This window comes from Heterodontus francisci, unplaced genomic scaffold, assembly GCF_036365525.1.
Source record: "Heterodontus francisci isolate sHetFra1 unplaced genomic scaffold, sHetFra1.hap1 HAP1_SCAFFOLD_737, whole genome shotgun sequence".
Classification (NCBI taxonomy): Eukaryota; Metazoa; Chordata; class Chondrichthyes; order Heterodontiformes; family Heterodontidae; genus Heterodontus; species Heterodontus francisci.
Window position 1 is genome coordinate 88,227 of NW_027140112.1, and position 21,951 is coordinate 110,177.

Here is a 21,951-nt window from a genome sequence, read left to right on the forward strand (position 1 = left end):
GGCCGAAGGGCCTGTACTGTGCTGTAATGTTCTAATGTTCTAATGTTCTAATTACATCTCCCGTTTGATGTGAAAATTAACATGATGGAATCAGTGAATTTTACAGCACAGAAGGAAGCCTCTCGACCCGCTGAGCCTGTGCCGGCTCTTTGGAAGATCAGTCAGTTTAATCCCACAATCCAGCTTTTCCCCATCACCCTGGAAATCAGTCCTCTTTTCTTCTCGCTATTCTCTGTTTTATATCCCTCAGATAATTATGTAACCAGGCTGTCACTGGTTCTTTAATTCCATCACTTTAATTTTTCTAGCAAGTTGATTATGTGGTATTTCACCAAATGACTTTTGAAAATCCATCTCCACAACAGCAACCACATTACCACTGCCCTCATCAAATGTCTCCGTTACTTCATCAATGAACACATTTCATGAGAAAAACACCAACTGCCACGAAATCAAAACCCAGTTCCTCAAGTCACATCCCTTGTCTCAGAAAATTCCCCAAAGAAATATTATCAGCATTCCGACTCTGTCCTTCCAATGGCCAGTCCTGCTTTTGTAGTGTGTGTCTGCTGAGCGGTCACTCAGACCTAAATGTCTGGACTGAGTTCAAGGCCCAAATGAACATTGGTGCGAATGGAGCATGTGCAACCTAGAATTAGTGGTGGTAGCCCAGAAAGGCTTTAAGAAAAAAAGGCTTTAAAAAAAAAACATGAAAGTGAATGTTACAGTCGGCTAAGCTGCAGTAAAATGAAATGGAAGGAAGTCAGTATTAATAGTGGAAGGAATAATCTGAGAGAAGAGGTGGGTTTGAATTTTGCAGCCTGAAGCACAGGCATGTGTAAGTGCGATGATGTAAAAGGAGACAATAGTTTTCATCCATCAAGAAGAAATACATTTTCATGGAGTAAAGATTGGTTATTTGCTGCATTCCATTATCAGGTACAGCAGCTGGTTTAAGACATAAAACAAGCTCTGTCTTGATCGGTGTTGCTGTGACCACAACACAGAGTATTCACCATTATACAGTCACAATCCCACTCAATCAGCTGCGATAGTCTAACATGGATTGTTAAACAAAGATCTTTTTAGTGAAGATGATCTTTCCACGAAAGCGAACAGACCTGCTGAATATTTCAAACATCTTCTGCTTTTATTTTCAACTTTACATCTAAGCAGCTTTTCTGACGATATAACACAAATTATGACAGCATTGGGATTGGAAACCCCGTCGCTCATAAGACTGGAACATAAATCCACATAACCACGCGAATAGAGATTAAATTCTGGCACTGATGACTGGTAATTAAAAGTGAGTTTTCTTGCTGTGTGCTCTCTGAGTCCAGGGCTTTGTAATGAGAATGAAGGAAATATGAGAACTTTCTGAGCCGTGTTCCTGGGACGATGTGACCGAGAGGTTCAGTCGATGGCCCATGAATCCAAAACACCTGCACACATGGTTTTGAATTCCATCCTCATGGTTATTGTGTTGAAGAAGAATGTGTTCTTTTATTCCTTTTATCAACACATCCAAGATTCCTGAATCTGAGTTCCATCCTTCCCCAGGCCGCAGTGGGGGAGTTATGTATTGCTGCCTTACTCTGTTTGCTCAAATCTACGAAACCATCATTTCAGCCCAAACACTTCCTTCAGGGAGATGTGGAGAGTATAAGATCGGAGCTATGTGAAGTATCAAAGTGGATCATTGTATCCTGGTGAAAGGAATATCTCTCCACAGATGCTGCCTGACCTGCTGAATGTTTCTAGCATTGTCTGTTTTTAATTTTCTGCTTTCACGATAACGGTTTCCTTTTTTTTTGTTTACTTGCCCCAAGTGGGTGGCACAGTGGTGCAGTGGTTTGCAGCACAGCCCCTCACGGCTCCAGCGACCCAGGTTCAATTCTGGATACTGCCTGTGTGGAGTTTGCATGTTCATCCTCTGTTGGCGTGGGTTTCCTCTGGGTGCACTGGTTTCCTCCCACATGCACGTTGATAGGTAAATTGGCCATCATAAATTGCCCCTAGTATAGGTAGGTGGTAGGGAAATATAGGGACAGGTGGAGATGTGGTAAGAATATGGAATTAGTGTAGGATTGTGGGTGGTTGATGGTCAGCACAGACTCGGTGGGCCGAAGGGCCTGCTTCAGGGCTGTATCTCTAAATAAGTAAGTGTGCAGCTCCAGGCACAACCTATCTGTGTGCTTCTCACACACAAGTTTTCTCTTTATTTTACTGCATACGCTGTAAAGTCAACCGTTTCCACACACATCGATCTGTGCCATGGCTTTCAAAAACCTTTTCTCATAGTTTCAGAGAGTCGAAGCGTTTCTTAGTGAATTCACAAGGACATGGGGATTATAGAGGCTGAGAGGAAATATAAGGGGTTAATATGTTAACCAGAGGATCTAAAGACTATAAGTATGTACAGTGACAGTAAGGGATTCTCAGAGTATATCAAAGAAATAACAGAGCATATTAGAGAAGATCATGAGCTAAAGGAGATTCAAAGTGTTTAAGGAAGTGTCAGGATCTATCAGATAGGATAGAGAATGCTCAGGATGTATTAAAAAGGATAACACATGATCAGGTTGCATCAGATATCCCCATCCTCAATGATGGGGGAGACCAGCACATCAGTGCAAAGGACAAGGCTGAAGCATTTGCATCCATCTTCAGCCGAAAGTGCTGAGTGGATGTTCTATCTTGGCCTCCTCTTGATGTTGCCAGCATCACAGATGCCAATCGTCAGCTAATATGATTCACTCCACGTGATATCAAGAATCAGTTGAAGGCATTAGATACTGCAAAGGCCCTGAAAACATTCCGAAAATAGAATTGAAGACCTGTGCTTCAGAACTTGCCGCTCCCCTAGCCAAGCTTTTCCAGTACAGCTACAATACTGGAACCTACCCGGCAATGTGGAAATTGCTCAGGTATGTCCTGCACACAAAATGCAGGACAAATCCAACCCGGTCATTTCTGAGTCAATGTGGTTCACATTTTGGAACTTTGCAGCAGACATGTTTGCTGTTCCTTCCTCCTGTTCCTCCTTGATTATTTCTGCCTGTGTGTAACTGAGGCTGCGTTTGTGCGTGGGTCTTGTCCAGGTGTCCTCATCACACAGATTGCAGCACTTACTCTCCTTCCAGTACTTTGTCTGGTGGCCTTCCTGCTTATAGCTGCTTTGTATTTGGCCGCCACGTGTCCAGAATCTCCACATCACTGAACTTCCTCAGCCCTGGGCATGATGCAAGGTGAAGAACCGTGAAGCAGTTTTGGAAAGTATTTGCACTTGGGAGTGCGAAAAATCGAAAGGAATGAAAATAAAATCTAGTCTCCAGCTTTGTGAATCTTTAGAAATGCTTTGGGAAATGGAGTTGTTAATTTATTTTGAGGTTGTTATTGGAACAGAGATTGCTGAGGGGAGATCTGATTGAAATGTACAAAATGTTGAGGGGTAGAGTGGAGGTGAATGGCCTATTTATTTTCGCAGAGAGGTCAGTGACTCGGGGCATAGATTTAAAATGATTGGTAGAACAATTAGAGGGGAGATGAGGAACAATCTTTTCATCCAGAGGATGTTGGAGGTTTGGAACTCACTGTCTGAAAGGGTAGTTGAGGCAGAAACCCTCGACTCATTTAAGAGGAGTCTAGATATGCATCTCAAGTGTCATAATCTTCAGGGCTACGAACCAAACGCTGGAAGGTGGGATTAGAAGCGGTGGATCAATTTTTGGCCACACAGACGCAATGGGCCAAGTGGCTTCTTTCTGTACCTTAAACTTTCTATAATTCCGTTATTCTACGATTCAAGATGAGAGCACAACGCACCACATTTAAAGCAACAAGGGAAAAAAGAAGTTTCTCTCTATTTCCCCGACTAATTTGAAGAAAGATTGAGGGAGCCAGGGCTTTTCTCATTGGAGCGAAGAAGGATGAGAGGTGACTTGATAGAGGGGTACAAGATGATGAGAGGCATAGATAGAGTGGATATTCAGAGACTTTTTCCCAGGGTGGAACGCGCTATCACCAGGGGGCATAATTTTAGGGTGATTGGAGGAAGGTTACGGAGAGATGTCAGAGGTAGGTTCTTTACACAGAAAGTGGTGGGTGCGTGGAATGCGCTGCCAGCGGTGGTAGTAGAAGCAGATACATTCGGGGCATTTAAGTGACTCTTGGATAGGTACATGGATGATAGTAGAATGAAGGGTAGGTAGTTACTTAGATCTTGTGCAGGTTAAAGTTCGGCACAACATCGTGGGCCGAAGGGCCTGTACTGTGCTGTACTGTTCTATGTTCTATGTTCTCTGTTCTAATTCATTTCCTAATCCTAAAATACTCAATCAAATCATCTCATTAACCTCTGATATTCCAAGGAATGCAGGCCTGCTTGAATGAATCGCACCTCATAATCTAACCATGAGAGCCTTGGCTCCATTCTGGTAAATTTTCACTGCCCTGTTTCCAAGGCCAATGTGTATCCTTTATAAAGGGCTGAGACCAAAACTATACACAGTATTCCAGGTGTGGTCTAACCAGCATATTGTGTAGTTGGAGAAAAACGTCACCTTTATATAACAGAATAGAATTGAATCATAAAATTGTTCCAGCACAGAAGGAGGTGTTCCTGGCCTGAATATTTATGCAGGCTCTCTGCAAGAGCAACTCAGCTGGTCCAACACACCCGCCTTTTCCATACAGCTCTGCACAGTTTTTTCCTCAGATAATTATCCATTCTTTTTCTTATTCGTTCTTGGGATGTGAGGGTCCCTGGCAATGCCGGAATGTACTTCCCATCCCTAATTGCACTTGGGAAGGTGGTAGTGAGCTGCCTTCTTGAACCGCTGAAGTCCATATGGTGAGGTACATGCACAGTGCTGTTAGGGAGGGAGTTCCAGGATTTTGACTCAGCAATATAGTTCCAAGTCAGGATGTTGTGTGACTTGGAGGGAGGCATGCAGGTGGTAGTGTTCCCATGCATCTACTGCTTTCGTCTTTCTAGGTGATACTGGTTGCGAGTTTGCAAGGAGTTGTGAAACGAGCATTGGTGAATTGCTGCACTGCATCTTGTATATGATACACACTTCGACCACTGTGCATCGTACTGGAGGAAGTGAATATTTAAGATGGTGGATAGGGTGGTGATGAAGTGGGTTGCTTTGTCTTGGTTGGAGTTGAACTTCTGGAGTGCTGTAGTGTCTGAAATTATGCAGGCAAGTGGAGAATATTCCATCACACTCCTGCCTTCTAGATGGTGGACAGGTTTTGGGGAGTTAGTAGATGAGTTGCAGAATTTCCAGCCCCTGACCAACTCTTGCAGCCACAGTATGTTTATCGCTGTTCCAGGTTTCTGGGCAAGGCTGATCCCCAGGAAGTTGATGGTGGGGGTTTCAGCGATGATAATGCCATTGAATGTCAGGGGGAGATGTTTAGATTCTCTGTTATTGGAGATGATAATTGCCTGGCACTTGGGTGGTGTGGATGTTACCTGCCACTATTCAGCCCAAGCCTGAATGTCGTCCAGGTGTTGCTGCATGTGGATCTGGACTACTTCAGAATCTGAGGCGTCGAGAATAGTACTGAACTTTATGCAATTATCGGTGAACATCCCCACTTCTGACCTTATGATGGAGGGAAATTCATTGATGAAGCATCTGAAGATGGTTGGGCCTAGGACACCAGCCCAAGTAACTCCTGCAGCAATGTACTGGGGCTGAGATGATTGGCCTCCAGAACCACAACCATGTTCCTTTGTGTTCGATAGGACTCCATCTCGTGGAGCATTTCCCCCCTGATTCCCATTGCCTCCAGTTTTGCTTGAGCTCCTTGATACCATACTAAGTCTACTGTTACCTTGCTGGCAAAGGCAGTCACTATCACTTCTTGAATTCAGCTTTATTTTCCATGTTTGGACCAAGTCTGTAATGAGGTTTGGAATTGAGTGCCCCTGGTGGATTCCAAACTGAGCATCGGTCAGTGATTTATTACTGAGTAAGTGCTGTTTGATAACACTGTCGATGATACCTTCCACAAATTTGCTGATGATTGAGAGTAGATTGATGTGGCAGTAATTGGCCAGATTGGATTTCTGCCGATTTTTGTGGACAGGACAGAAATGGGAATTTTCCACATTGTCGGGTAGATGTCTATATTACAACTGTACTGGAACAGCTTGTCTAAGGACACAGCTTGTTCTGGAGAACAGGTCTTCAGTATGACAGCTGGGATTTTTTCAGGGCCCATGGACTTTTCTGTATCCAGTGCCTTTACCAATCTCTTGGTATCACGTGGATTTAATCGAATTGTCTAAAGACTGGCATCTATGATGGTGAGGACCAATTCTCTCTTCAACCCAGGACTGAATATGCTTCCACTTCACTCTCAGCATTGGAAATAGCTGAGGCCCCAGCAATGTTACTTGGGGCACTCCAATGGTAACAGCCTGCCAACTTGAAAATGCTCCATTTATCCCTACTCTTTGCTTTCTGTCCGTTAAGCTCTATGTCCTCGATGCATGCTAATATATTAGCCCAATTCCATGAGCCTTTATCTAGTGTATTAATCTTCTGTGGTATCTAACTGAATGCTTTTTGGAAATCCAATGATACTATATTTCCTGATTCCTCTTTATCGACCCTTCTAGTTACATCCTCAGAATTCTGTAATAAATTTGTCAAGCAAGATTACCATTTCGTAAAACCATGTTGACTTTGTTTGATCAGACTATGATTTTCTAAGTTCTTGTTCAGACTTCCTTAAACATCGATGAGAGCATTTTCCCGACCACTGATGTTAGGCTAACTGGCCTGCAGTTCACCATGTTAAATATATTAAACTGGGGCTCCAGTGGTGCAGTTGGTTAGCGTGTGGTACTAATACAGCAGTGCTATTAGTGAGCAATACCAAGACTGTGAGTTCGAGCTTTACCTAGAGCACAAATTTTAGAGACAGGGAGCAATGTGAAGCAGCTGAGCAGTGAAGAGAGCTGTGATCAGTGAGTCTGAACTGACCAGAGTCAGTCATTTGCAGCACAGAAGGAAACATTTCGATTCATGCTGGCTCTGCAGGGAGCTGTGCAATCAGACTCGAAAACAGGAATTTGAAAAAAAATGCTGGAAATATCCAACAGGTCTGGCAACAACTGTAGAGAGAGAAGCAGCTTTAATGTTTAAGTCTGTGAACTTCCCTCAGAACTGACAACGGTTAGAAATGTCGCTGTTTTTAAGCAAATAAAGCGGAGGTGGGGCAAAAAAATAACTCAAGGCAAGGTGTCGAAACACGCAGCCCTGCAAGCCTATTTTTTCTCAGTCGTCCTCTTGAAGTTATTGATCATTTCTGCTTCCACCACCTTTGTGGGCAGCGACTTCCATGTCATTACAACTTGCTATGTAAAAACAAGACTTCCTCATATTCCCCTGCATCTCCCCCCCCCCCCCCCCCCCACCCCACCCAACTTGCAATCTGTTTCCCTGACTTCTGGTAGGATTTGTTGATGGGAACAGTTTTTCCTTGTCTAATGTATCTAAGCCTGTCATAATCTGGTACACTTCTATTAAATCACCCCTCAATCTCCTTTGTTCGAAGGAGAACAAACCCAGCTCTTCCAACCTAACCAAGAAACTAAAGTCCTCCATCCCCGGAACCATTCGGATAAATCTCCTCTGCACCCTCTCAAGGACCATCACATACTTCCTGAAATGCTGTGACCAGAACTAGACGCAGTACTCCAGTTGAGGCCGAAACAGAGCATTATAGACGTTCAAGATAATTGTACTGAATACTTCTATCTTTCAAGCCCAAGATTCCATGTGCTTCACTCACCATTCTCTCAATATGTCTTGCCACCTTCAAGGATCTCTGCCCCTGCAACCCCAGGTCCTCTGTTTCTGCACACTCTTTAGAACTATGCCATTACGTCTAAATTGCCTCTCCCGAACCCTTCTGGTAAATGCATCACCTCACACTTGTCAGTAAAAACTTCCATCTGCCACCTTTCTGTCCATTCTGCTAGCCGATCTCTGTCCTGTTGCAGACTGTTCATATCATGCTCACTGTTTGCTGCAGCTCCAGGTTTGGTGTCATCAGCAAATGTTGATATTCTACTCTGTTCTCCAAGATTCAAGTCATTTATATAAAGTAAAACAAAAACAGTGGTCCCAGCATTGACCCTTGGGGAACACCTCTGTCTCCTATCCTCCAGTTTGAAAAACAACCATTTCCTTTGACTGGCTGTTTTCAGTCCGTCAGCCATTATTTTATCAATTGGACACAGAACCCCCTTTTCCATGAGCCACAATTTTGTTAGCAAACCTTTAATGTGGTACCTTGTCAAATATTTTCTTAAAATCCGTAAAACAACATTCAACACATTCCCTTCATCAACCTTCCCTGCTACTTCATCAAAACATTCATTTAAATTAGGCATGCATGATCTGTCTTTTACAAATCCATGCTGACTATCCTTAATTAACTTGAACCTCTCGACGTGTAAATTGATATTTTCCCTGACTATTGTTTCGAAAATCTTACCCACCACTGATGTTAAACTAACTGGCCTATGGTTGCTAGTACTCTCCTTACACATTTCTTCAATAAGGGTGTCACATTTTCCACTCTCCAATTCTCTGGCACCTTCTTTCCTGACTCAAATTTCCAGAACCTGTGGAAAGTCCGTTACCCATCTTGGACTGAGTCTGAGGAGAGGTTTCTTCAACAGAGGCTGATTTTGACGTTGAGCTACAATTGAAATTTCCACATCATCAGAGATGTCTCTCTGTATCTGCCTTAGACCTGACCTCGGATTTTCTCTTACACGAGTTTCTGGCATGATTTCTGTTTGAGTAACTATTGGTGCCCAACTCATAACCAAACTATCTGATTCATTCGACTCATTTGATTCTTTCCAACTTCCTTCTTTTTTGTGAACCTCTGAAGGTAAAATATGATCTATATCTATAAACCTAACCTTTCCACTACCAAACATCTTAACTAAATATGTGCGAGGACCACATCTTCTACCACTATCACTGGTCACCACTTCAACCACTTGTGATGATGATTCTGCAATCTATCCTTCTGGTTCAACTTCTGACTTCTTTCTCCCACTCGAGCTCTCTCATGACTCTCTTTCTGTCTTGATTGTTTCTCTTCTACTAACAGCATTAAATGTGGCTTCAGCAATGAAAACCTCGTTCTAGGCTGCCAGCTAAGAAACAATTCAGCTGGCGTTATGCTGGTAGCAGTGTGAGGGGTGTTACAATAGATAAACAGAAAGTTCAGCAGTCTGTGATCCAATGATAACTGACTTTTGTTCAGATTGATATCCAGCATTTGCTTGACAAGAGCATGCTTAACAATCTGCACTGTGCGCTCTGCTGCTCCTTTGGAAGCAGGATGATACAGTGGAACTCTAGTGTGTTTTACACCATTTGTTCTCATGAATTGTACAAACTCTCCTGAACAAAACTGAGGTCTGTTTTCAGACACAATTTCCTCTGGGAACCCATAAGCAGAAAACAAACTACACAAAATATCTGGAGTTTTGCTAGTTGTTCCTCAATTGGTTGGAAACCCCTCAACCCACTTCGAATGTCTCTTTCTCACTGAACATCTGTTGTCCTTCTAATTCTGTAAAATCTATGTGCAGCCTCTGCCACACTCTAGCTGGTCATTTCCATGGCTGAAAAGGTACCGATGGCGGCTTCCTTTCCACTGCTTGACATGTTCCAGATGATTTCACTATGTTTCCAATGTCCTTCTCTAACTATGGCCACCAAAGATATCTCCTCACTAGACTCTTCGTCAAACATATCCCTAAGTGATCATCATGAAGATCACATCGCAACTTCAATATGTACTTTCCAGGGATTACAATTCTAGCTCCCCACAGGACATAAATTTGATCAACCGACAACTCATTCTTATGCATAAAAAATGGCCTGAATTCTAAATCCAGTACCTGTGTTTCCCACCCATTTGTGTTATATTTGTACACCTTTGCCAATACGGAGCCCTTACGAGTTGTTCGACCAATGTCATCTACTGTGACTGGAAACTCGTCTTCATCCGAAGCCCACATCCCAGGAACGACTAAAAAAAACTGCTCTGTATGGAGAGGAATCACATGTTAGTTTAATCTCTTTGAGCACATCGTAATGCAGAAGCATCACACCCTCTGCAAGTTGACGTTTACGCAATTTGAATGCCTTATCACACTCCTTTGTCCGATTCCACGGATACCCCTTCCTCAAGAGTTCATTCAATGGATGCAATAATGTTGCCAGATCTGGTATGAATTTACTGCAGTAAATTATGAGGTTCAAAAAAGATCTGAGATTAGATGTGTTCTGAGGGTGTGGCGCATTTCTAATTGCTTGAATCTTACACTTGGTAACATTTAACCCGTTCTTGTCTACTTTCTGACCCAAGTGCATTGCAGAATTTTGAAACATTTCACATTTGTGTTCCTTCATCCGAACTCCATGCTTTTCCAAGCGGCAGCCTGTGAAACTGAAATAGACCCATGTGCGTAATGATAGTCAAGAATGACTCAGACTCAGCGTCTGACTCAAGCTCCAGATAGGCATTTGTCAAATCTAAATTTGAAAAAGTCTGGCTTCCTGTCAACGTCGTGAACAGATGCTCCATGTTTGTCAAGTTATTGGGTGGATTACATTCCAGTATCTGTTGACAGTTACCTTATACTCAGCACATACTCTGACACTACCATCTGACTTTGGTACTACCACTATGGGAATAGCCCAATTACTCTGCTCTACCTTAGAGATAATGTTCTCAGTCTCAAGTCATTTCAGTTCTTGCTCCACCTTCTCTCTCAGAGCATAGGGTACTGGATGCGGCTGACAATACACTGGCCTTGCATTCTCCTGAGCTTGTATGTTAGCTTTGTACCCTTGAATTGATTTGCAGATTTCAGTGAACACCTTCGGGTAGTTCATGTTGAGATATGAATTTCAGCTCAATACGAGAAAGCTCGCTCATATTTCACTTAAATGCTGCGAACCAGTTTCTTCCAAACAAGGCTGGTTTTTCACCTTTCACAACAATGATGGGCAATTTTGCACATTGCTCATTGTCTGTGATGCCAACCAATACACTTCCAATTTGGGGAATATTCTCTCCTCCATAACTGTGTAACTCTACTCATCATTTTTCCAGGGGATGGTGACTCAACTTTTCACGATACAGCGGCACTGAAACTATGCTAACTGATGCACCTGTGTTGACCTCCATGTTGTATTTAGCCAGAATGCATTGTGCATACCTAATTGCCCTTGAGAAGGTGGTGGTGGTGGTGAGATTCCTTCTAGAACTGCTGCAGTCCTTGGGATGTAGGTACACCAACAGTGTTGTTGGAAGGGAGTTCCAGGATTTTGACCCAGTGACAATGAAGCAATGGTGACATAGTTCCAAGTCAGGGTGGTGTGTGGCTTGGAAGGAAACTTGCAAGCGGTGATGTCTCCATGCATCTGCTGTCCTTGTCTTTCTAGGTGGTAGAGGTTGCGGGTTTGGAAGGTGCTGTCGAAGGAGCCTTAGTGAGTTGCTGCAGTTTACTGGAGTTTCTTCCAACGATACTTGGACCACGATGCTCTGTGAAGTTTCATTGGACATCCTTGTGCTTCTGATCACATGGATCTCAAATGAAGCCTCATCAACCTGCTGCTGTTTGACAACCGAATGCAGTGAATGATGTTTCCTCCTGCCTGTGTTTTCACCGATGACCTTCTTGCGACATGCCTTGGCAAGATAACACTTCTTCTTGCAGCTGTAGCACTCTGCCTTCACAACGGGAGAATTCTGGGCTCAATGTTGGCCTCAGCACCGGTCACAGGATTTTATTTAACCACTGCTGCTACCCTGATGGCCTCCTCCCGTTTTCTTACGAGCAACACCCACATGACCATCACCAGTTGCCATCATTGGGACCTTCTGCTTACTCATCTGCAGCTTATTTACTTCAGCAGATGACTGACGGTTGTTAACTCTCACTTCTCTCGAGTCAAATTCAGCCATGTCCATGGACAGTGCTGTTTGAAAAGCTATGTCAAAACGCACCTTTGGCAATGTCATCAACTTACTGTGAATGTGCTCACCCTTTAATCAGCAACCAAATCTGTCACACAACACACGCTCTTGAAATTCTCCAAAATTTACAATGAAGTGACAGCTTTTGGAAGGCCACAATAAACTCCCCAATGTCCTCATTGGGCAGCTGATTCCTTGTTCCAAACTGATAGATTTCTGCAATCTTCAATGGTTTCGGATTGTCATGCTGCTCAAGCTTAATCAAAATGTCCTTCAGCGGCATGTCCTTTGGTTTTGCTGGGGTGAGAAAAGTATTGAGTATGTCATACATTCCGGGCCTGCTTCAGTCAAAAATATCCCTCTGTCTTTTCCCAAACTGCCTGGTTGACAGCTACATTATCAGGATCTTCGAGGGTATTGTTAACAGTGAAAAAATCTCTATCCACTCCACGTACACACGGAAAGATTCTCAGTCATGGTCATACTCCCTCAGTCACCCAATAATTCCCTTAGACACAGCCATCTTGGAAGGTCAGTCCAATAATTTAATTGCAACCCGACCACAGATTATAATTTGTAAGCATTAATTAGAGCTTCCAATGGCGGGACAGATACCCGGCATTTCCAGCGATAGTGAATATGCCCTATTCCTTCTACAGGGGAACAGCGCGCAGGTGCAGTACTGGCTTGTATTTCGAGCATGCGCAGTGTCGGAGTTCTCCTGGGAGATGCATTTGCAGCGGGTCAGAGTTGGCGGTCGGGTGGGTCGGCTTCATAAACACCTGGTGTAGGCCTGAAGCCCCAAATAAGAAACTCCAGTTCCAGCATTTGCGTCTCCGGGGTTATCCCTGGGTTGCCCAGGTTAACGGCTGCCACCTCTGTGGAAAGGAAGCCGGGAGGGTTTAGGCGCCGCCATCTTGAGCGGAGAGCAGTGCGCATGTGTTACCATCTTATTGCCGGCACTGAGAGTGGGCGGGGCTTCAGGGTCCCAGTGAGCAGGAGGGAAAATCATTGATTCAGTTATTTGTTTCTCACTCAGCAAACAGGGGCTGGAGTAGTGAACCGAGCCAGAGTAGAGGGAGGGAGAAAACTGTCAGCAGAGGAAAGAAATCGTGCAGATGATGCCATGGGTTTGGATGCCCAGGGAGAAGGGAGAGCTGTGAGACGGGGATTTACAGCTTTGGGGAACTAAAGAGGAAAAATGTTGCATTGAAGCTGGAATTGTCTGCTCGAAATTTCTATCCTATACTTAGAGTGATGACCTTTATAATCTCCTTTATAACAGGGTATGAGAAGAGAAGGATTAGCAGACGGGAAAACTTAAACCAAGCATCACGTCAAGATCTGAAAGAATCATTCGATTCATCAGCACCTGAATATCATCGGACTTTGAATGTGGAACAAGAAATGTTTGTTCTGTCTGTGGGAAAAGATTTCAAACATCAGTGTGACTGGAAAAACTGCAAGGCACCCACACCCGAGTGAGAGTGTTCCAGTGCACTGACTGTGACTGAGCTTTAACCAGTTACACAGGCTGAAAAGACATTACACCATTCACAGAGGAGAGAAAACATACACGTGTTCTGTGTGTAGATGAGGCTTCAACTGATCATCCAACTTGGAGAGACACAAAGACATCTGCACCATGGAGAAACCGTGAGAATGTGGGACTGTGGGAAGGGATTCAATTACCCATCTGAACTCGAGACTCATCGACGCACTCACATTGGGGAGAAGCCGTTCACCTGTTCCATGTGTGGGAAGGGATTCACTCACTCATCTAAACTCACTGAACACCAGCGGTTTCACACTGGGGAGAGACAGTTCACCTGCAATGAGTGTGGGAAAAGATTCACTTGTTAACCAACCACAATTCACACCAACTTCTTCACACTGATAAGAGACCTTTTAAATGTTCTGACTGTGAGAAGAGCTTGAAAAACAAAAATCACCTGCTGACACACCAGAGAGTTCACTTTGAGGGGAGACCGTTCATCTGCTCTGAGTGGGGGAGGGGATTCGCTCAGTCAATCAACCTGCTGAGACACCAGCGAGTTCACACTGGGGAGAGACCGTTCACTTGCTCTGAGTGGTGGAGGGGATTCACTCAATCAACCTGCTGCGACAGCAGCGAGTTCACAAGTGACTGCAGGGTTTGGATTCTGCTGTTTTTGCTGCTGTTAATCACATCTAGGACTGAACCGTTTTCATTCTGATAGTTGGGGTTTGTTTTTGCTGATGTTGATTATCCCAGTAACTGGGCTGAAGTTTAATATTTGGATATATCTTCAAGAAATATTAATTTCTTCAAGATAAGTGGAGACTAATTGATGAGGCAGGATCTAACTGAAATGTGCTGCGGGTTTGAGGGGCTGAATGGCCTGCTCCAGTTCTTTGTGTACTTTCTCCCCAGACTTCCCCCACTCTCTAACTCTGCTCACCTGCTTGTTTCCAGTTGCAGTGCCTTCTCCCCAGTTCTCCCATGACTTTCCATTTATCAGTTGTGTTTCAGTCCAAGTCTATTCAGGACATAGAAACAGGAATCGGCCTTTTAGCCTCTCGAGTCTGTTCTGCTATTCAATGAGATCATGGCTGATCTATGACTTTACTTCATTATACCCAAATATTATTTTAATGCTGGCTTCCCCAGTCTGTTACAATGGGATTTTAAAATGCCTTTCATTTACACTGTACCTTTAAAGTAGGAGAGTGTCTGAAGGTGCATCTCAGAACATAAATGGAAAAATCAGACAAAAATTGACACTGAGCCAAAGAAGGGTAAATAGAAGGACTGACTAAAAGCTTGGTCAAAATCATAGGTTTTTAGTAGGGTCTTAACGGAGGAGAGATGTGGACTGGCAGAAAGGTGCAAGGAGGAAATTCCAGAGCTTCGGGCCGGTGACTGAAGGCACAGGCAATGGGACAGAAAGACAGTGAGGGATGTGTAAGAGGTCAGAGTTGGAGGAATGCAGAGTTTTCTGAGGGTTGTTCGGCTGGAGGAGATTACAGATATAGGGAGAGGTGAGGCCTTGAAGCGATTTGAACATGAGATGAGAATTTTAAAATGGGGACATTAGAGGACCTGGAGCCATTGTAGATCAGTGAGCTCAGTAATGATGGATGAGTGGAAATTTGTGATGCTTGGAGTAAACAGCAGCAGAATGTGAATGAGCTGCAGTTTATGCAGGGTGGGGGTGGGGGTCAATCAGAAGAGCATTAGAATAGACAAGCAGGCTGACAACACAAACACTGGAGGGGTCAAGAGAGGTGGTGGTGATGTAGAGTTGAGTGGCATCAGCACACATGTGGAACCTGATGTCATGTCTTTGGATGATGTCACTGAGGGGCAGCTGATAGATGGGGGATAGAGGCGGCCATCGATAGATCCTTGGGAAACTCCAAAGGTAATGGGGTGAGAAGAGAAACTATTGCTAGAGATTCTTTGGCTATGATTGGATAGATCTGAAAGGAGCCAAGGGAAGTCAGTCCCACTCAGCTAGACAGTGGAGGAGAGGCGTTAGAGGATGGTGTGGTCGACTGGGAGGTGAAGAAGTCTGAGGCGGGATAGTGCCCCACAGGTACAGAGAATGTCCTTTGTGGCATGGATTCGAGCTGTTTCAGTGCTGTGTGATGGAAACCTGATTGGAAAGTTTCAAACATGGAGTTCTGGGAAAGGTGGACACGGATTGGGGGCATAAAGACATTCAGTGACTTTGGAAAGGAATGAGAGGGTGAAGATGAGGTGGTAGTTTACAAGGACAGAGAGGTTGAGGGTGGGAGTTTTGAGGAGGTGGGTGATAATGACAGTTTTAAAAGGGAGCTGGAAGTAACTGAGGAAAGGAAACTGTTTACAATGTCAGTTAGCACGAGGGCCAGGAAGGGAAGTTGTTTGATCAGTTTAGTGGTTACATTACAGGGACAACAGTTAAAAGCACGGTTCATTGGCCCATATAGATTGATCAAAAGATTGGATAAGGTAGATTACTTTATTGACACCCCTGATCACCGGGAGAACTGGTTGTGTCACATTAATATGCTCAAACTATATTACTACAGAGAGGAGGATAAGCCAATACAGGTATTTCAGTTAAACAGTACTGTTGACAAGGAAACGGATTGTGAGGATGAGGCAAAGGTAGGCCTCGTAAATTCTCAGATTTAACCAGCAACTATCCTATTAGTGAAATACAGAATATGTAGGAAAGTTAGACAAAATGCTTTTGCACTAAGAGGAAAAACGGCGAGAAGACTGAACAGTTTTTTTTTTTAACAAAGTTTCAAAAAGCTTGTCGGGATAAGGCAGGATGTACATATGATGTGGGGGTAGGGGGAAACATTCCTTTAAAACAACATCCCTGTCGTTTAGGTCCAGATAGACCAGCCCAAGTGGAAGCAGAGTCCAATGAAGTCCAGTACAGCTGGAATTCGCAGGTGGTCTTGATGCCGAAACCTGGTGGGATCGCACAAACTTGCCTAGACTAAAGAAAGGTCACGGTGGCAAAGAAGGCAGACTCCTACCCAAATTATCATTTAAAGTAGTGCATGGACAGAGTGGGCAACACCATATGTCTTAAAGAGACAGATGTGTTGGAGGGATACTGTCAAATTCCTTTGACACCCCAGGGTAAGACAAGAGCAGCTTCTGTTACCCAGGACTGGGTTTTCCAGTGTCACGTGATGACACATAGGTTAAGGGGGACTCGAGAAACTTCTCAAAGAATAGTGAACACAGTAGAGGTCAGTGCTCCGAGCTCTGCAGTGCACCTGGCTGAAGTGATGGACAATAGGGACACTTGGAAGGAAAGCACGAAACAACTGGAAGACTATGCTTGGAAATTTGAAATGCGTTAATTGGGACAATCTTTGAAAAATTTTAAACTGAAAATTTTCTGGTGGAACTTGTTGCTGTAGTCCCAATATTCTTGAAAAGTGTATATCTGTCAATGCGGGCGAAAATGTGTTATCGTTTGTTTTTTCAATTTCATTTTTTGCATTGCAATGAAACGCATTTTCAGAATGGTATTTCATTCCACCAGGGATGGAGATGTTATGATCCTACTTTATTTTTTGAGGTGGGGGGGCGGGGGGGGGGGGGGTGCTATGTGTGCAGTGTGTCTTTAAGGCAGCAAATGATCAGTACTGCTTTAAGGACAAGCAAGCCTCAGGAGTTAGAGAAGGTGCATTCTGGTTGCTGTTGGATACAGCCAGACAGAGAGGGAGAACAAGCCAGCCTCAGATGTTACCAAGGAAAGTGCATCTTGTTTGCCCCAGATCCAGCATTATGCAATGCTGCAATTTATTACAAGGGGAATGGAATATAAAAAATGTTTCGCTGCAGTTATACAGGGCATTGGTGAGACCAAATCTAGAGTATTCTGTACAGTTTTGGTCTCCATACTTCAAGGATACAGTTGCATTGGAAGCAGTTCAGAGAAGGTTCATTCGACTGATTCCTGGGAGAAAGGGTTATCTTTTGAGGAAAGGGTGAACAGTTTGGGTCTGTATTCATTGGAGTTTAGAAGGATCAGAGTTGATCTCATTGAAATATATAAGATCCTGAGGGGACTTAACAGGGTGGATGTTGAAAGGATGTTTCCCTTTCTGGGGAAGGCTAAAACTGGGGAACAGTTTAAAATTAAAGGCTCTCCCATGCAAGACAGAGTAACAGTGAAATTTATTTCTCTCAGAGAGTCGTGAGTCTGTGGAACTCTCTTCCCCGGACAGCAGTGGAGGTAGGGTCATTGAATGTTTCTAAGGCAGACGCAGACAGAGTCTTCACAAACAAGGGAGTCAAAGGATATCGGGGGCAGGCAGGAAAATGGAGCTGAATCCACAAACGGATCAGTCATGATCTTGTAGAATGGCGCAGCAGGCTCGAGGGTCTGAATAGCCTGCTCCAGCTCTTAGATCATGTGTTCATAGGTCAGACTGAGTGCAAGGTAGAGAATTAAAATGAGAAGAAACAGGAAGCGCAGGGCCATGCTTGCAGACTGAAGGGAGTTGTTCCACAAAGCGGTCATGCAGTCTGTATTTAGCCTCCTCAGTGTAGAGGAGACCACAATTATCTACCACTGTGTAGTGTGAGGGTACCTGGTGATAAAACTGTCTCTGCTCAAGAAATTTCTCAAAGAGAACATGCCCTCTTCTAATTTTTTTCTGTGGTATTTTAAGGTGAAACTATACCATATAACATTTTGATGTCTCAAAAATATACAATCACCCCATCACAGAATATAACCCCAGTTTTTCACAAGGTAGACAGGGGCACGCAACATGATACTAACAGGAACTAATAGGTTCACCACTTGTGCATTACCTACAGTAGCATCAGACCAGGAATCAGACACTGTTATCAGACCTGGACTCATCCAATTGCCCCAGGAGGAGGATTTTTATTCCAGTGTTTGATCTGGGTGAATGGCACAGCAGCTCGAAGGGCCAAATGGACTCCTCCAGCTCCTATTTCTTCTGTTCATTAAACCTCAGTCTGGTTCCTCTCAAGCTGCTGAGTGAATGAATTAAATCTTTCTTGACAAATCACCAAGATACCAGACTACAATTCATGCCCGAAACTTCATTTATTGGTTACAAATCACATTTGAGTTAAATCTGAGTAGACACATTATGGACATGCATAAAATGTACCATCTACAAGGTGCACTGCAGCAACGCACCAAGGCTCCTTAGACAGTACCTTCCAAACCCACAACCTCTACCAACTAGAAGGACAAAGGCAGCAAATGCATGGGAACACCACCACCTGCAAGTTCCCCTCCAAGTCACACACCATCCTTACTTGGAACTATACCGCCATTCCTTCACTGTCGCTGGGTCAAAATCCTGGAACTTCCTTCCGAACAGCACTGTGGGTGTACCTACCTCACATGGACTGCAGCGGTTCAAGAAGGCAGCTCACCACCACCTTCTTAAGGGCAATTAGGGCTGGGCAGTAAATGCTGGCCTGGCCAGCGACGCCCACACTCCATGAATGAATGAAAAAAACACATATAAATGTAATCAGAGTTAACCAGCAGTTGAGCGAATATAGAGAGAGTATTTCACAAAAACAAGTAACAAATGCAAGGGTGAGTGGCCAAAGATCAAAAAGTCTGAAAATTAGTGGCTGAAGACAAAAAGTCTGAATTTTTTTCTGACAAGGAATCATGTAATTATAGCACTTTTAATGAAGCAAACTAGTTGTGTAATGGTAATTGTGTACAATTTTGCATATGTAATGAATAAAATTACACAACTCAGAATGCAATTTCATGAGACTTACCTGACAGCTGATAATTGGTTTTACAGAGCTTCATGTTTTCAATGTCCTGCTTCTGCCTATTTATAGATTTTTCATGTAAAAGGTGTTCTGTGAAGATGTGTAAACTTCACTGGAAAGCAACATTTAGAAGCATACTAGACTGCACATTCTGGCACCTTGGTAAGTGACGTGCAAAAATCAGTAGGTATATAAATTAATAAAAACTAAACATTTAACAGACATTGACAATCCAGACACTTGACGATAAGTGGGGTCATTTTTCTTACTTTGTGCTGTGTTAATCACCTGAACGAAGCAGAAAGCAAGACCAGGTGCACGACAGCTTTTCCAGATAATCTTAAGCAATGTCAAACCACACATTGAAAAAAGATGGCCAGAGTTATACTCCTTGCTTTGCATCACTAAGGTGCAAAAACCAGCTTCACAGTGACTCAAGGTTGACAGTGTGACTGGGACAGTAGACAGTGAAAGTGGAGATGAACAATGAATGGAATTCAGCCATACACCTGAGCAAACCGATAAGTGGAAATTCCAGATCACTTCAGTTGCTGCAATGCACAGGACATATGAAGTTTATACAACTCATGCTCACTGCAGGATATTCACATTCAGTAACCAGTTTGTACAGTGTTTTCAGAAATTACTTTGTATGTACACAGCAGTGTGTGTCTAAACATACAAATTTGGAGCAGGAGTCGGCCACTCAGCCCTTCAAGCCTGCTCTGTCATTCAATAAGTTCATGTCTGAACTGATTACTCCACATTTCCAACTGCCCCCGATAACGTTCCACCTCCTTGCTTATCAAGAATCTATCTACCTCTGTCTTCAAAATATTCAAATGTAAATGGAAGTAAGTTTCAAATTCCTATTGACAGACCAATGTTTTTGCTGCAGACCAGCGACTTGCCAGCTACTGATCCTGCACCATTAATTTTAAGCCATGTCAAATGAGCTGTGTCAGGTCTCAGGTGGTCTCTGCTAAGATATCCCATGAAGGCAAAAACAAACATTGGGAATTGGTCTGTGTATAAACACGCCTTCTTTTTGGAAATTTACAGAACACTAACACACAGAAATTGTGGAGGAGTATGCAGATCCACCCACTGACTATCCTGCTTCAAGTTCCTTTCCACCGAGTCTAAACAATAAACACAACTTAAAAACAGGTAAAAAGACCACCGAGCTGTTTTGTATTTGGTCAACTTTAAAAAAAGAACATCAGAACTGATTGCTTTAATTTTTGTCAAAGCCGGTCACGGCCGGAAAGGGAGAACCTATTGGTGGATTTCCAAAATCCCAATGTTGGAAATCTGCTGTTTCATGGACATTTCTCCGCCCTGAGTGACTTGTGAACTCGCTGGTGTGTCAGCAGGTTGGATGAAATAGTGAATCTCTTCTCACACTCTGAGCAGGTGAATGGCCTCTCCCCAGTGTGAACTCGCTGGTGTGTCACAAGATGGGATGGAGTAGTGAATCTCTTCTCACACTCTGAGCAGGTGAACGGCCTCTCCCCCGTGTGAACTCGCTGGTGTGTCAGCCGGTTGGATGACTGAGTGAATCCCTTCCCATACTCAGAGCAGGAGAATGCCCTCTCTCGAGTGAGAGCTCGTTGGTGTGTCAGAAGATGGAATGAAGTAGTGAATCCCCACTGTGTTCTGAACAGGTGAACGGCCTCTCCCCAGTGTGAACTCGCTGGTGTCTGAGCAGGTGGGATGTAGGAATGAATCCTTTCCCACACACAGAGCAGATGAACGGTCTCTCTGCAGTGTGAGTGCGCTGGTGTACAGTGAGTTCAGATGATTGCTTGAACCCAGCCCTGCAATAAGAACACCTAAACGGTCTCTCCTCAGTGTGAACACGTTGATGAGACATCAGTTCAGTAGAACATTTATAGCAATTCCCACAATCTGGATATTTAAAAGGTCTCTCCCCAGTATGAACTCGCTGGTGTGTCAGCAGGTAGGATGACTGAGTGAATCCCTTCCCACACTCAGAGCAAGTGAACAGCCTCTCCAGAGTGTGACTGCATGGATGGGTTTCCAGCTCAAATGGATAATTCAAACCTTTCCACAGTTCCCATATTTACATGGTTTGTTCCCAGTGTGACTGCACTTGTGTTTCGACAAGCTCAATGATCGGCTGAAACCTCTTCCACACACACAACCCGTGTACAGTTTCTCCCCACTGTGATCAGTGCTTTTTCCTTCCATGTTCAATATTTGATTTACGATAAATTGGGCAAGTCCTTCAGAACCCGATCAAATGTTTGCTTTGCATTTCACAACTGCAAATCCTCCTCTTCTAAAACCCTGTGAAATTGCTTGAAAATGGAAAAAATGTCTGTGAGAGAAGCCACAAAAACACAAAGGCAGGTTGTGAAATGGAGCTGAATGAATCTGGTAATTCATGGGATTGGCAATAGGAAAAAGTGACCATGAAAGCTGCTGGATTGATGTACAACCCCATTTGGTTCAATAATGTCCTTCAGGGAAGGGAACCTGCCAACTAGTCTGGACCTACACAAGACTCTGCCCTCTATAGGAGGAAGGAGGGAGAGGAAAAAAAAGAGTGGAGGGTGATTTTTTGTCTGTACAATTGGACCAGAACTTTGAACAGAACCTCCCAAACC